Source organism: Periplaneta americana, chromosome 1, assembly GCF_040183065.1.
Source record: "Periplaneta americana isolate PAMFEO1 chromosome 1, P.americana_PAMFEO1_priV1, whole genome shotgun sequence".
NCBI classification, from domain to species: domain Eukaryota; kingdom Metazoa; phylum Arthropoda; class Insecta; order Blattodea; family Blattidae; genus Periplaneta; species Periplaneta americana.
The window spans coordinates 223,515,181-223,532,397 of record NC_091117.1 but is presented as its reverse complement, the minus strand read 5'-3'; positions in this window follow the sequence as shown (position 1 = coordinate 223,532,397).

The following is a 17,217-nucleotide window of genomic DNA, read 5'->3' as shown; positions in this document are numbered from 1 at the left end:
AGTGTTTTACTCACGAACTGAGCTGTCCATGCGGACGTATTCATTATACAGTGTATATTATACTGTCTACAGCACATTAGCGTACAATATAGAGAATGAAGTTAAATTGAAAAATAATCATAATGTGGATATTTAAACATATTTTTGAAAATGGTGGCCGTTCATTTCGATACAGGCTTCAGTTCTAATGTGCATATTATCCCACTATAGACTATTGTACCTAATCCCAATTACCAGTTTCGTTCTTCGTACTAGTAACTCATGTTGATATAATTCTGTACCTACTCTATAAAAGAGTACCTTACGTACTGTAAATTCAATCTTCACTTCTGCCCGATCCGAAAAGATAAAATTACTCAAACATGCTATCTACTGTTCGTTCAAGTGGTTTTGTCGTAGGGTCGTAGAAAGGGAGGAAATCACGTGACAGTTAATTACTTAACGAGGCCCTTTTATTTCAGTTATTTTAAACAATTGTATAATATTACGTAGACGTCCAATTCCTAACAGAAACTAATGTTCTCAGATAAGAGCTAAGACAGCCCAGCCACTAGCTGGCGAATAAAAGCAGGTGGGGGAAACCGGGCAAATGGACGACAGTACCTGTGCGAAAATGATTCAATATTGAAAGCTGTTTCGTCATTGGAAAACACGCACATATTTTTGCAACGTACTGTTTATTATGACCGTAAGGCTACTATGACTGTATATGCGGCCTTGGTTCTGTGTGGAGGACGGTTGAACTTCATTAGTAGAAGGGGTGGGAGTTAAGTACATTCAAAAACTCAGGTACAATAAAAATTGAAGTAAAAATAAAGTGATGTCCCTGTATATGGCGAAAAAGATCGAGGTGTATACAGGGCGTATCAGGAGGAATGTAAACACTTCAGGATTATGTAGTTTTGGCTAACCTGCATCCATTTAACTTGATATACCTATGTCCCTAGTCTAACGGTTGAGAAGAAATTAAGTGGAGGAATATTGGCACGTCCTGCGGTTCAGTGTAATATATTTGACATGTTACGCCAGATCTTTTGCACATGGCAGCATCTGAGCACCGTAACGCCAGTGCCACACACAATTTAATACACATTCCCTTCACATTAATTCGTGTATTCATATAGTGAGTATAGGGTTAGTCTTTTTATTTTATGGACTCTGTGATGACATTGCATTGGCTCCTATTGAAGAATACAGACGAAGTTTTCCCAATCGAAGGGTTCCATCTATCTGTGTATTTCCTCGTGTTTACTTTATGTTATCTGAAACTGGCAAGATGCCAAGTGTTTCATTGCGTTCTAAAAGAAGACCAGTACGGGTATCTGATATAGATTTACAATTCATGGAATTCATAAGAAGGGCAAAATTTTCAATAATGTTTCATCAACAAAATTCCAACCATTACATTTCGGACATAGGTATATCAGATTAATTCGACGAAGTTTAACCCAAACACATTATTCTTCCTGAGACGTTCTTTATAAGACACCCTGTATAAAGAATTACTGCTAAAAGAAATAAGTTGTGCTGTAATGGAGTAAGACACATCTGTGTGTATAAATGATAGAATATAATGTGTATCGAATACATCTCCTATTAAAATCAGGAGCTCATTATATTTAGACTGACTATATAAGTAACGAAAACCAAGCTAAAACTGCATTATAATCTGCTTTTTATACAGGTGGAATTTACCCGCCAAACAGTTTAAACGTTAGGACCAATCGTCTGAATCTTTAAACAGAAGTATTGGGAGTGTACTACTCATTACGGCATACACGTTTGAGAGAATTTCTCTGCAACATGTGAACATTTTTTTATCCTCCCTCAGTGTAGACCTGCTTGTATCCTAGTTAATTTCTGTATTTAATCGGGTATATAGTAAGGAGACAAAACCTCCTGTTCTACTTGCTGCTTAGATTATAACTACTCACATCTGATGCAAAAATCATTGTGGAACGATAACGACACTTACCTAGCCCTTCTCTGTCCGTAACGGTGTCAGTACGTCATTCGTTAGAACCGTCATGTGTTCGAAGTCAGGTCTGAAAAGAAGGACACATGGAAATTAATTTCATAATCTTAGATATACACAATATTTTCCGTTATGTTTACCTTTCAATTGGGGATTTCAAACATGCTCCATTTCACTGATTGATAGCTGAAGAGATAAATAATCAAGGAAACTTATTCATTCATTGATTCTGCGTCCGTTCGTTGACTCCCTCACTCACTCACTCACTCACTGATCCATTCATAGTTATCTGTCAAAAGGACAGGTTTTTCACCGCAAACTCAGTGTTCTCCAATCTTGCAAACCTTTAGCCTTCCTCTTAGTCTCCGCATATGGTCCATATCTATTTTAATGTTGTCTAACATCTAATATCCTCTTCGATACAGAACTCTTCGCACATTATTCATTTCTTCTAGTGCATCCTACGGTAGGCAATTGTTTCTTAGCCATTGGTCCATCATTTTCTTTGAAAATTCCTGATCAATTTCAGCATTATTTCTTCTTCATCCACTCTTTGTAGCGGAGTTTCATTTCCCATAATGAAATAAAGTTAAGTTATACTGTAAAGTACTACGTTCCTTAATACAAAATCCGTGATAACAGCAGAAGATCATATTACGTATCGAACATATCTCAGACTACGAAAACCTATTGAACTCTGAGTGGGATAGTAGAAGAAGCGAAGACGAAGGAAGAACATGATTAGTCTATTCAGGACTTGCCGGCGCAAAACATGCTTCGGAGACATAACAAGTGTAGTATGGCTGTCCAGGGTATCAAGGACGGTATTCCCAGAGAACGGAACGGCGTCTAAATAAATGATAAGGTAAAATTAATTAAGAGGCCAAACCTACCTCCCGTGTGAGTGGTGCAGATCAGCTACTGAGGCCCAGAAGCAAGCCGGCCAGGGCGTACGTCTGGAATCGACCAGATCACCGCAAGGTTCAGTGGTAGGAGCACTACTGCCTGCATTCCCTGCTGAATCGATGAAGCGCAGGTGCACAACTGTTATGCCTTCCACTCCGTCTGTAAAAGGAATGAAACATGGAAATTAATTCAAAATGAAATTGTGTGTCATTAAATTATTGCACGCATTTTTGGACGCTGGTCGGAAGTTTATATACACAAGGAGATCGAGGCCACAGTAAGGACCAGTGTCCTGGCTGAGACGTGTTGGCTGCAGGAAAGCCCTCTGCCACGCAATGTCTCACCTGTGCATGTGAATATTTACAATACACTAAATAAAGTTTCTCCAGCAATATTCTTCAGTTAAGTTTTAACGGCTACTACATGTTTATTTTATTTTAGATAAAACCTATAAGAAAAAGTAATAACTTAATTTATGAGCTACTGTAATTGAAGTCAGTCTATATGCAATATGTAAAGAATTATAATTAAGTTGAGATAGTTAGTTGGTTAAATGATTATATTAATTTAATAGTAGGAGATATGAGTTTAGTATTGCCCAACAGGTTACTAGGGTAAGTTTTTGCAGAGAGCGAAAAATCATCTCGAGGAACTGCAATGGCTGACATTAAGACACGAAACCCTCCTGCTCTAGCTGGTGCTTGAGCTATGATTACTCACAACAGCTACGAAAATATTTTAGAACGCAACCCGCACGTACCTGTCGCTTGTCCCTCTGTCAGCTTGTCGTCACGTCTGTCGGTCCTGAAAAGAAGCAGACATGGAAATTAATTTTGTAATTCTTTGGACTACGCAATATTTTCTGTTAGGTTCTTTGTACCATTTGTACAGAAATATGCCTATGATTCAATTATTTGTTACATTTGCAGACATTTCTCACCATACTAGTACGTTATTCTATCTGTTTTTTCATAATGCTACATATTAATGCATCATTCGAATTATCAGTTTCCTCTTTTCACAATGTTCACACTTATTTTCATTGCGAAAGTACACAAATCTAACTTTATTAATATTAAACATTAAATCTTATCTCATACAACACTTGTCTGTTTGCCAGCAATGTCACTTCTGTGTGTTAAACATTATTGTTATAATATTTATCTTTATAATTCTACATTTTTTCATATTTTAATTTAAATCTTTTTAATGTTGTGCCTCGTATACTTATTGATTGGGTTGAAGCACTTCTCGTGGCATCCATGTTGTTGTATCTAACGAATATAACCACAAAACAATTAAACATTTAATGTCGTTGAAATAATTGGTGCTTGAAATGAACTCTTGCATTGAACTTCAAACGAATTTCTTGAGAATTGAAGAGTCCACTACAAGAATGATGGAAGTAATTTGGAATACATTTTGCAGGAGAAGTAATTGAAAGTTTGAAATGCTTAGCGCTCAAAGCTTAACTGTGATTTTCCGATCATTACTGGGTAATGACTATCAGTGTTAATACCATGTAACTCTCTATGTACATTCTATATTATGTGTTAATCTATGCATTGACAGTCTTGGTTCATTTTCGACAAAAAAGTGACATCCATCATTCTTGCAGTGGACTCTTCAATTGCATAATACTGCTGGAAATAGAAATACATTACAAAGGAAACATGAAGTAAGCCAAGGCTTCAGGTTTTAACTTAAATGGCACAAGACTGACAATGTAATAGTTAAGATACGACAAATATATTGATGCATCGATTTTTCCAAAGAAGCGAATGCGTGGTGCAACTTAGGTCTACCACTGAGAAGAACACTGAATTGAAAATTAACGAAATGAAAAAATATTCATCCCTGAGTTCCGAAAGTGAAGTGAATCAGTAAGATTAAGACATTCTTGTGCATACGGAGCAGAAACAGAAGTTTACTTTAACTGAAATCAGTGAGAAAAATAAAAACAAAACTTTCACTCCCTATTCACTTCGATTCTTAAAGAATTAGAAATTAATTTAAATTTAAAAATATATAAAAATACATAAATTCAAACCTCTAGTTAAAGAAGAGAAATTATATGAATCTTATATTCAAAGTTAGGAAGAAATAGTTGATTATTCAATTCAAGTAAATGTAATAAAACATATCTATAATAAGGACGATGTTAGCTGCGTCATGCCAGGCTATAACTGTCTAAAATAATAAAATTGTTATCTATAGGCCTAATATTCTTCTTCTTCTTCAATTCAAGGGATAGGCATATGGCCGTTCCGGATTCACAGTGTATCCGTCCAACGCTTATAGGCCTAATCTGAAATATAATTATGAATTTGTTAGTGGTCAATGTTACAGGTTGAAAGTCACATATAATAAAATAATAAAACTGACATGTAAGTCTGACATCTTTCAGAAGTGAAAGTTATTAATAAATACATTACGGGCCCTGATTAATATAATTTTGATATAAACTACTTTTTGAGTTGCGGCCTCTCTCCGTTGCTTTTCAACGTTTATATGAATGCCATTGTGAAAGATTTTAAAGAAACAAAACACGGATATATCACTATTAACAGAAATGTAAAATTAGATGTAATAACGTTTGCAGATGATCTTGTTTTACTAGCAACATCTGAAGATGATTTGTATGGTCAGTACACAATTTAAATGTAATAGCTCAAAAATACTCAATGGAAATATCCATTAACAAAACAAAAATAATGGCCTTTTGTGGAAAATACCCAATACCAAGCAAAATTTGTTTAAATAACACAATTTTGGAAAGAGGTAATGAGTTTAATTATTTAGGATATAAACTTTTTTTGTTGAAAATTTGGATTTATCAGAGAAAATTGTAAAATTCAACAAATCAATGGGCATCATTAATAGAGTTTTAAAACCTTCATTAGTAGAAAAATCAACTCGTACTCGTCTTTATCAAATAATAGCTCGACCAGTCTTATGTTATGGGAGTGAAGCGTGAACTATAAGGACAAAAGATGAAAGCAGACTAACAGCTTGCGAGATGAGATTCATGTGCCGAACAGCTGGCTACACTAAATGGGATCGAAAGAAAAATGAAGATATCCTTCAAGACCTTAATGTGTCATCAATACTGGACTATATCTCCAGATATCAGTTAAACTGGAAGGAACACGTCTCAAAGAATAGTTTCATCCAGGATCCCTAAGGCAATAATGAAGTATCGTCCAAATGGGAAACGGTCACTTGGTCGACCTATGAAAAGATGGCAAGAAAATCGCTTTTTCAGGCCGTAACAGTTCTTTTGGGACTAGTACTTGACAGGATGATGATGATGATGATGACTACTTTTTTGAAACGAAATTATTATTTCTACATATGCAATGAATTGCCCTTACGTAGTACACACTCTACGGCACAAAAGAGGTTCCCAGCTGTGACGTACAGATCTACCGGGTGATAATTCTAAGCGTTGTAAAGACCCATATTGGTTACAACTACAGTGAAACCTCTCATTTACGGACATCGAAGGGACGTAACAATCTGTCCGCATCTGGAAGGTGTCCTTTATTGGGAGGGAGGCTCCCCAATTTAACAGTAAATTTATAATATGTATTATGTATCCCTTCACACTTTAAATGAAATGTATTACTGTAGTTTAATTCTAAATACAGTATACTGTACTACAGTAAATTCTTTGCAACTTTGAACTACAGTAGAAAAGACCAAAAAAGGAAAATACAGTACTGTGCCATGCAAATTTATTCTAGGTCTACAGTTACGCAGTACTGTAATTTACAGTTTTCAACTTAACCTTTACGTTCAGGTGCCATGTCTCTCGAAACAGAACAACTGATTGAAGTGAAGAGAATACTCCTGCTAACCCTATCATGTGTCGAATACAATTTCACGATCGCGGAAACGTCGGACCCATCAGACAGGTTAAATTTTATGACTTTGTTTATCCACCCGCTTCGAGTTAACAACGGGTAGCCGGCTAGGCTAGAGGTATCTACCTTATCCTTATGTTATGTTTCATGTTAAAGAATTTCTGTACAGTTCTCAAAACTAAATTTCTCAATTTTCGTAACACATCAGGTCTTGAAATCCAAGTTCTGTCCGCAGTCAGGAGGTATAGCAAGATTTAGGACTGTGAAACAGCTGTCCGTGTCCGTGTCTGAGAGTGTCCGTAAACGAGAGTTCAATTTATCATTATTTCTATATTATTTCAGTTGGGACATAAAAATCTGTTCGTATATGAGGAGTGTCCGTATCTTAGGGGTGTCCGTAAGGAGAGGTTTCACTGTATGTAACTTGAGTGAATTCAGGACATATGTAAGTTTAATACTATTTTAATTTTTAACTTTTCATAAGTGTTTTACATTTTATATTTTAAAGCGTTTATATGTGTTCATGTAGCCTATTTGTCACCAAGGTAAGTGATATCTAAAGTGAAGACCTGATGCTGCTCCTTATATGAGCAAAAACGTTCGTCTAAATTTTAAGAACAGCATTAAAGCATTGATACGTTAATGTGACGGAAAACATATCTAAAACAATAATATACAAAAAAGATACTGAGCAGTTAAGGAAAACAGTTCATGCATAAGCATTACCCCAAAGATCTTGTCATTTCTTTAAATTGAATTTAAATTAAGGGATCATATTCTTGAATGCTTAGTCTTAAAACGTTCCAATTTTAAAAACTAATTAATATCTAATGGACACATGAACACACTTCTGTGACATGATATTACGTAACCTAACACACTATTCGTCCCGCGTCGTAACAGCGTGGTTTGAGGCGTCATACCGCGGACTAACGTTATGGAATGAGAGCAGAAGTCTTCATGTGGGAAGAAATTTTCTCATGGACTTTCGGCCAGAGTATTGGATCGGTCGCCATCCAGAGCCATTATGAATTTGGACAACTAAAATAAGAGTGGTTTCACGAGCCATTAAAATGGCTGGTGGGATCATCGTGCCATCATACGTTACCCCGTACTGGCTGCATGATCGTTCACCTCTGCTAAGGCATGTGAGACCATGAATCGACTCTCCATGGAATATTATTATCTATTTAGTTGTTTGTTTATTTATTTATTAATTATATTAATAGGTCTACTGAAATGACTGCAGTAGAAATGAGTGCCAAAGAAGAATGCTAAAAATAACACATACCTCGAACACTGTTTCGTTCACCTAAATTTCCACTTACGTCCGCCGGAATCTGCACGTAGATCTCCATCTCCAGTCGATGATCTACTAAATCGGGTATAATAATGTGAGTCAATAACGTTTACATGGTAAATATGAGCCACTGAAATTAAAAGCTGTACAAATCTGGATAAAACAAGAACTAAATTATTTTACAAAATTGTTATTTTAGAGGTAGTTGAGTTTCTGGACAGATTGGACTCAGATGGTGTGAGTAACATGTGGATCTTGAAAGAACAGAGCTTAAGAACTAAATAATTTACATTTTAATTATTGTTTAATAATATAATGGTGATGATTACGACGATAAATCATATCCAAGATATATTTAATCTCACAAACGAGTGACATAGGAACTTTCGTTCATCTCGCCGTGTGAAAATAATTTATTTCAATATTCATGTTCGTTTTTAATTTTGTTGTTTCCATGGAGACGAAACCTAGAAAGCAATGACAATCATAGCATTGTGTCTCAGCTCCAACAACGCGATTAATTTAGAGCTGTCGATTTAATGAATTAATCGAAGCGATTAACAGATTAATTTTAAAATCCGATTAACCGATCAAAATATGTTTCAATCAAATAATCGAACCGATTAAAAATTATCGTGTGGTGAAGTTAAAAATAACTGTGTTGTGAATTCTGTGTAGCACAAAAGCTATTTAGAATTTGGGGCCATATTCTCAATAATATTTTAAACACTTTAAGTATAAACTGTGATTTAAACAAAAAAAAACTCTATTTTCAAGCTCAGATTATCTGTTTCTCTGGGTTTAAACTCTAGTTTAGATTAAACAGTCAAGTCTGATAGGTTAAATCATGCAAAATGGTTAGACTTATTACTATAGCCTAAAAGTAAACTGTTTATTGGAGAAAAATATCGCTAAATGTGAGTGATGGAGGAATTCATGGAGATTTCTTAAGACACTAAAGATGAAGACGTAAGGATTTTACCTAGAGCAAGAACACATGCTGTAACTTAGATGGTTATTTTAAACCTTAATTTTTAATTATTATTTTTTTAATTTCTGATTTCACATGCTTGTCAAATAACATTTCGGTCCGTTAACTAACGATCACTTTTTGATCGTAATTTTCAATATTGGCCAATATAGTTTAACATTACGCATTAATTTACTATAAATGCGTTCTTGCAGCCCACCATAAATCTTCAAAGAATAAAATGAAATGCGCATAATGTAAACGATACTGATCTAATCTAACACAGCGTAACTTAAATCAAGATATAATTTAGCGCCATGTGTTGCATAGATGTCGTCTGCGTAAAAAAGAAAGATTTTTTTGTATGTACTTTTATTTTTATCGGCCTCCACTTAGATTTATAACGTTGATACAACTCAAAGGGAGCTAAGAATTTTGTTAAATAAGTTATATTAAATAAAGAACTTGACTAGAAAACTGAAGATGGTGGAAATAAACATAAAGTAGTCTTTAATTAAGCTAAGTGGGTACCATAACAGTTTCATAATTAACATAGGAAAACTAAACAGTTGTTAATTTAACAAATCATTAGTGATAAAAGTGCTTAATCAAGATATATATATACTGTATATCGCGTCTGGCCGCGAAACCAGGTGGTCCGGGTTCGATTCCCGGTCGGGGCAAGTTACTTGGTTGAGGTTTTTTTCCGGGGTTTTCTCTCAACCCAATACGAGCAAATGCTGGGTAACTTTCGGTGCTGGACACCGGATTCATTTCACCGGCATTATCAGCTTCATCTCATTCAGACGCTAAATAACCTTAGATATTGATAAAGCGTCGTAAAATAACCTAGTAAAATAAAAAAAAAATATATTTTTTTTTTTGTCATCTAGTCTTCTGTCAAAAAATCTGAAAGTTAGAATTTATAAAACAGTTATATTACCGGTTGTTCTGTATGGTTGTGAAACTTGGACTCTCACTTTGAGAGAGAAACAGAGATTAAGGGTGTTTGAGAATAAGGTTCTTAGGAAAATATCTGGGGCTAAGCGGGATGAAGTTACAGGAGAATGGAGAAAGTTACACAACAGAGAGCTGCACGCATTGTATTCTTCACCTGACATAATTAGGAACATAAAATCCAGACGTTTGAGATGGGCAGGACATGTAGCACGTATGGGCGAATCCAGAAATGCATATAGAGTGTTAGTTGGGAGGACGGAGGGAAAAAGTCCTTTGGGGAGGCCGAGACGTAGGTGGGAAGATAATATTAAAATGGATTTGAGGGAGATGGGATATGATGGTAGGGACTGGATTAATCTTGCTCAGGATAGGGACCAATGGCGGGCTTATGTGAGGGCGGCAATGAACCTCCGGGTTCCTTAAAAGCCAGTACACAAAGAGAGATAGGAGCTTTAATTGAAGGGACTACCGATGTTCTCAAATAGGAATAAACTCCAGTAGGCTACAATTCAGCATTAAGCACCGGCATATAGCGGAGACCTGCTCCTTTAAACGTACAGAAAGTAAATATTAGCAGTCCAATATAAAGCCTGCATTCGTTCTGAAACATAGTTCAAGGCCTGATAAGATCTAGCTATGAAACTGAAATCAAACCGCGGACTGTGTTTGACTCCACGAAGCTCGTATCTAGTGGCAAACATGAAAGTCCCTCGTGCTCTAAGAATAAACACAATTTTTATTGGGTTATTTTACGACGCTGTATCAACATCTCAGGTTATTCAGCATCTGAATGAAATGAAGGTGATAATGCCGGTGAAGTGAGACCGTGGCCCAGCACCGAAAGTTACCCAGCATTTGCTCATATTGCGTTGAGGGAGAACACCGGAAAAAATCTCAAACAGGTGACTTGCCCCGACCGGGAATCGAACCCGGGCCACCTGGTTTCGCGGCCAGACGCGCTGGCCGTTACTCCACAGGTGTAGACAACACAAAATTCAAGCAACTCGTGCGTGTAACTTCTAATGTACGTACGTAGGTTTGTACACCCTTTGACACGGAAAATGGTCGCTTTCCTGTAGCGTGAGTTTGTTAATGTCGCTAGATTCAGAAGGGAAATATTAAGCATTGTGATTCGAGGATGAAATCAAGTCGTAGCAACGACGTATCTGTATGTCACAAAATACATATTCCCTACGAAGGCTCTATGGCTTACCGATAGAGCTCTTTCTTCTCGTTACAAAGACCGGGCTTCGAATCTCTCTATGTAAAACGCACGCGTGTAAACACGGCACACACAATGATACCCGAAGTGAGACACTCTCTGAACAGCGACCAATTTCCGTGTCAAAGGGTATACATCATGGGACTCTGACACTAAGGGCCGTATTCATAAACGAGACTTTGACTGAAGACTTCCCAATGTCGACTTTCGTAGTAAAATTTAACTTTGTTAAAAGTCCTATTCCTAGGCAATACTTCTGAGACTTTGACTTTGGTAAGTCGAGATTTGACGATCTTGTTCTAATGTTGGCAATCACAATCATGGCCTTCTAAACGAATTAAATTAATGAATAGCTGAAGTAGAGTAGGCATTGCCACAACAAAAGCCATCTTTTAAGTCTCAAATCAGTGAAACAATTGAACATCGGCAGACGTTAAGCGATTGTTGCAGCATTATATAATATTATTTCAATGTAAAATAACATTGTGAAGACGTGAAAGATAAGAAGATGCCACCAATGACTGATTATAAAAGAGACATGCTACTAGAACTGGTGAAGACGTACAAAGAATACAATTAAATATACAAAATCAATAGTAAACCATTAATCCTTATATCCATAGAGCAGTATCGAAGTGAAGTAAGAGTATTATAAATGGAACAGGTAATCCTTTTTTATTATTCTATTTTTCATCAGTGCATGTTGAAACATGTGAATATTATTTAATACTGTGTATTTTTCAAATCTATATCTTGATTTGAATGCATCATCTCTATAAAATTTAATAGAGTTTTGCACATGTCTAATAATACACCGATAAACATGAGGCGCTTCAATAATTTCCTGGATGTTATCAATCTTCTCGGAAAATATAACAATTTCCCAAATATCAGCCATTTTTCTTATGTCCACGAACGAAAGTCACAGTCAAAGTCTAGATTTTCGGCGACTTCGAAGTAAAGTCACGATCGAAGTTTACTTTCGTCAAAGTATCGACTGTGAATAGGAAAATGGAGACTTTGTACTTTCCACAGTCAACTTTGGTCCAAAGTCTCGTCTATGAATACGACCCTAAAATCTCACGTTGCGGGACTCCCTGACCGTGTGGTGAGCACGATGCGGGGCCACCTCTAAGATGTCACACAGAATGAAGATAAATCTCCGGCCACCCCTGGGATCGAATCATGGACCACTTGGTTGGGAAGTGCACGCGCTATTTACAGAGCTATAGAGGCGGATTTCTCCAAACCTAGCCCAAAGTAATTTTCTGAAATACGAAGTTCGTTCCCATAAAATAAATTTGCAAAGTGAAAAATTTTGTGATCATATACTTTGCCATGCAGGATTGTAACAACGTGCAAATAAAATATTGCATAATACATCATGTCATAAGCATAATTGACTTTATAAATACGCACTTTCACAAATATAGGATCAGGTTCTCACGCGGAGTTTGCAACGTGGATATTTTCTCATCATCAAATATTTTGCCACGTAGAACTCCAGCCACGTGGAAAAACAAATTACATCACAAATATTCATTAATTTAAGAATTATTTTACACGCTGATAACTGATAACGTTAAGCCACTAGAATTCTTTACCGACTGACGGTAAACATTAGAACTTTGCGTGCTTTCTGATGTACAAACTTAGTTATTAGAGTACTGGTGATGTAATAATTGTCTTCGATAGGAAGATCTTGCTACTAATGGCGCTGATATACAGTCCGATATAATCGCATTTCCGTAGAATATTGTTGTTGTTGTTTAGTCATTGTCCGAAGACAGGTCTGAATCTCACAAGTGATACTAAGAAGGCACCACTTATGAGGCAACTAGGCCAAGAGGTAATGCGTAGGGTGGCCAATTCCTTTCCCCCTCCATTGCATACATAGCTTACTAGCTACATATTATGCTAATCATACTTCAGTTCCTGAACCAGGGTTTCATCCAAGGAAGACTATGCTATGCATTTAGTCGGGAATTCGTATTACGAATTTCTTTCCACTGTTGAGACCATCAATTCAGACAAATACTTCTCTCAGTTGGATTGACTCAAGGCAGCCATTGAAGAGAAAAGATTAGAACTGGCCATCAATGGTGGAGTCGTCTTTCAGCAGGACGAAGCCAGGCTACATATTTCTATGGTGACCCGTCAAAAGTTTCTTGTAGAATGTGTACCCCACCCACCATTTTCTCCTGGCATTGATCCTTCCGACTTTTATCCTTTCAGATTAGAGAGCTGCAAAATAGAGATTACAACCGGTTTAGATTCGACCGGTCAGAGAACATCCGTCAAGGTCGAGCTTCCGACAGAATGTTCGAATTTCAACCGGTTGGCCTTTAAGTTTTGTAGGCTAGACAGGCTATGGAGCAGAACAATAACAATGCAAACAAAAAAGAGAATTCTTGAGGCTATAGTGGAAAGTATATTGACATATGGGGCTGAAGGTTGGAGTCTATCGGAAGGCCAAAAAAGTAAGATAAAGGCAGTTGAAATGGACGGCATGAGGTAAGGTGCTAGAATATCCAGGCTGGAAAAGAGAAGAAACGAGGATGTTAGAAGGATAATGAACATGGAAGAATCGGTGATTGGAAGAATTGAGAGTAGACAACTTCAGTGGTATGGTCATGTAAGGAGGATGGATGAGGGGAGGTGGCCAAACGTGCTACTTCAGTGGTCTCCAGCTGGTAGAAAGAAACGAGGAAACCTAGAAATTCATGGAGGGCTGGAGTATTGAGGATGATGAATGATAAGGGACTAAATGAGCAGGATTGGAATGATAGACGCAGATGGAAAATGGGAATAAAGGGTAACCACTGAAAAGTGGAGAGGCCCTCAAAAGTAAAGCAAAAGTAAGTAAGGCTAGACAGAACACCAGACGCACTTCATCATACATAACACTGATATTTTCCAAGTACACAATCAGAGTAACAATTGAAGGAAATTTACTTTGACTTATTAAAAAATGTGTTTGCTTGATATAGGTCTACAATTTATTGATTGAACACTTTAATACACTTATCTTCATATTTAATACATAAATGAACAAATGGGCATCGGTGACAAGACAGGAATTAAGTGTAATGCAGAATATGAAGTCTGGTGCGTAAAGAAATGCAAGAATAAAATAAATTACAATTGAAGAGTCCACTGCAAGAATGATGGATGTCACTTTCTTGTCGAAAATGAACCAAGACTGTCAATGCATAGCTTAAGACATATAGAATGTACATACAGAGTTATATGGCATTAACACTGATAGTCATTGTCCAGTAATGATCGGAAAATCACAGTTAAGCTTTGAGCGCTAGGCATTTCAAACTTTCAATTGCTTCTCCTGCAAAATGTATTCCAAATGACATCATCATTCTTGCAGTTGACTCTTCAATTATTACTTACTAAATAGAAGAGCAAATAAATACATAGGCCTACGTTCAGTGTAATATTTACATTCTAAACTCAAAATGCATCCTCTAAAATACTACAGACGTGGACAAATTATTAACAAAATTGACGATTTTTATGATTAATTCTATTTACGAAGTTTGAGTATTCAATTTAGACTACAATTGACATTACAGTAGATAGAAATATGCAAAAATTTCAAATGTAGGCTATTCTAAATTGAAGAGTTAAATTTTATAAAAAAAATATATAATCAAATCTTCAATTTTCCTAATAATTTGTAAATGTTATGCAAAAATGTCAACTGCAGTCTAAAGTGAAGAGTAAAATTTTGTAAAAATATATAATAAAAATCTTCAGTTGTGCTAATAATTTGCAAATATCCAAAATGTCACCTGTAGTCCAAATTGAAGAGTCGAATTTTGTAAAAAAATATATTTAAAAAACCTTCACTTTTGCTAATAATTTGTAAATTTGCGAAAATATCAATTGTAGTCTAAATTGAAGAGTGAATTTTTGTAAAAATATAAAATAAAAATCTTCGATTTTTCTAATAATTTGGAAATACCCAAATATGTCAACTGTAATCTAAATTGAAGAATCATAGTTTGTAAAAATATATAATAAAAATCTCCAATTTTGCTAATAATTTGTCCACGTCTGTAATATATATATATATATACACACATAAACCTTTTAATTACTCTAACCAGCTGCATTATTAGTTCATTAATAAATGATCGTTTAAGAAGATAGAGTGTTATTACCAAAAAGAAATGTACTCTCAAGTTCTAATGCTTGTACTTGTACTAGTGTATATTGTTGCTCTTAACTATACCCACTGTAATACCTGAATGAATCAATCAATGAATTAAAACACCATGGATGAAAGAATCATTCAATCCACGAATGAATTAATTAATGAGTCGATGGATGGATGGATGATTGATTGAATGTAGTGAGAGAGGAAGAATGATCAATTGAATGGTAAGCCTACACGATGATAATCGCGTCCTTGCAAGGGCTCTTGGAACTCCTGCATGGCTCAATGTGGTCTGTCTTCGTCGTCCATCCACAAGGAGTGACAAACTGGAATATTCGATAAACTGAACCAGAGACACTCCGCGAGACGGAAGAGCTTGCATACTGACTACAGCGCCAGGCGTGCAATAGCAATATATAATTTATATTTTTCGTAACCGGTTGTGGACGACTCTAATTCAGATCCCTGCTGAATTTCCTTAATAGCAAATGCCTCACTTCCTTGGAAGACTGCAGACTCAAAAGTTTATCAACCAGAAAACCGCCAGATTTTGGAGAAATGGAATTTATAAGCTTCCAGAGAAATGCCAGTATAATGTCAATAATAATGGTTCGTACTGTACAAGATAAAGTTTGTTTACAAAGTCTTACTGCCTCTTTGTTTTGAATGTCCTTGTGTTTAATGTCTTGTAAATCTATAACTGCCTCTGATTCAGGTTCTGGCTGATATGTACATCTATTATCAGGCAGTACATCTCACTTGACGATATGTGTCAGAGGAAGAACAATTGTTTGTCTGCATCTGAAGTCTGACTAGTGTAATATGTAGCTAGTCGGCGATGTATGCAATGGAGGGAAATCAAACTGGCCAGCCTACCCTGTTAATCCCATTATCTCCTGGCTTAGTTGCCTCATAAGTGGTGCAATTGGTATCACTTGTGAGGTTCAGACCTGTCTTCGGACAGTTGATTAAATAACAAACAAATCTATAACGTTTCCGAGATTGTTCGGAAACTTCTCTGTCATAGCTGTGCTGTGGGTGTGCAGTATTCTCAGGCGTTGTTAGTGGTGAAAAATGTCGAAAAAGCGAACGAATTTATAAGACAACCTCAATATATACTAGTAGAGTCAGAAAATACTGGAACTTCGGGTGGCACCGCCATGCTCTATAGGCAACTTCTCTGCCTTGTCCGTGTGGCATGTGACATACCCTCCAGGAGTAGACTCAGTGCGAACATGTGTAGATATCTTTGTTGGAGATGGCTTACGACACATTTACACAACACCGCCTTCAAAGTACGCAACAACAACAACTATTACTACTACTACAGCTACAACAACTACTACTACTACTACAGATAGATACAACATGACCACTACTCCTACAGCTACAATTACAACTATTACTACTACAGCTACAACTACAACTACAGCTACGACTACTACCACTACTACTACTACTACAGCTACAATTACTATTACTACTCCTACAGCTACATCAAAAACTACTACTATAGACAGATACAACTACCACTATTACTACTACTACAGCTACAACTACTACTACTACTACTACTACTACTACTACTACTACTACTACTACTACTACTACTACTACTACAGATAGATACAACATGACCACTACTCCTACAGCTACAATTACAACTATTACTACTACAGCCACAACTACAACTACAGCTACGACTACTACTACTACTACAGCTACAACTACTATTACTACTCCTACAGCTACATCAAAAACTACTACTATAGACAGATACAACTACTACTATTACTACAGCTAGAACAGCAACTACTACTATAGATACAACTACTACGACTACT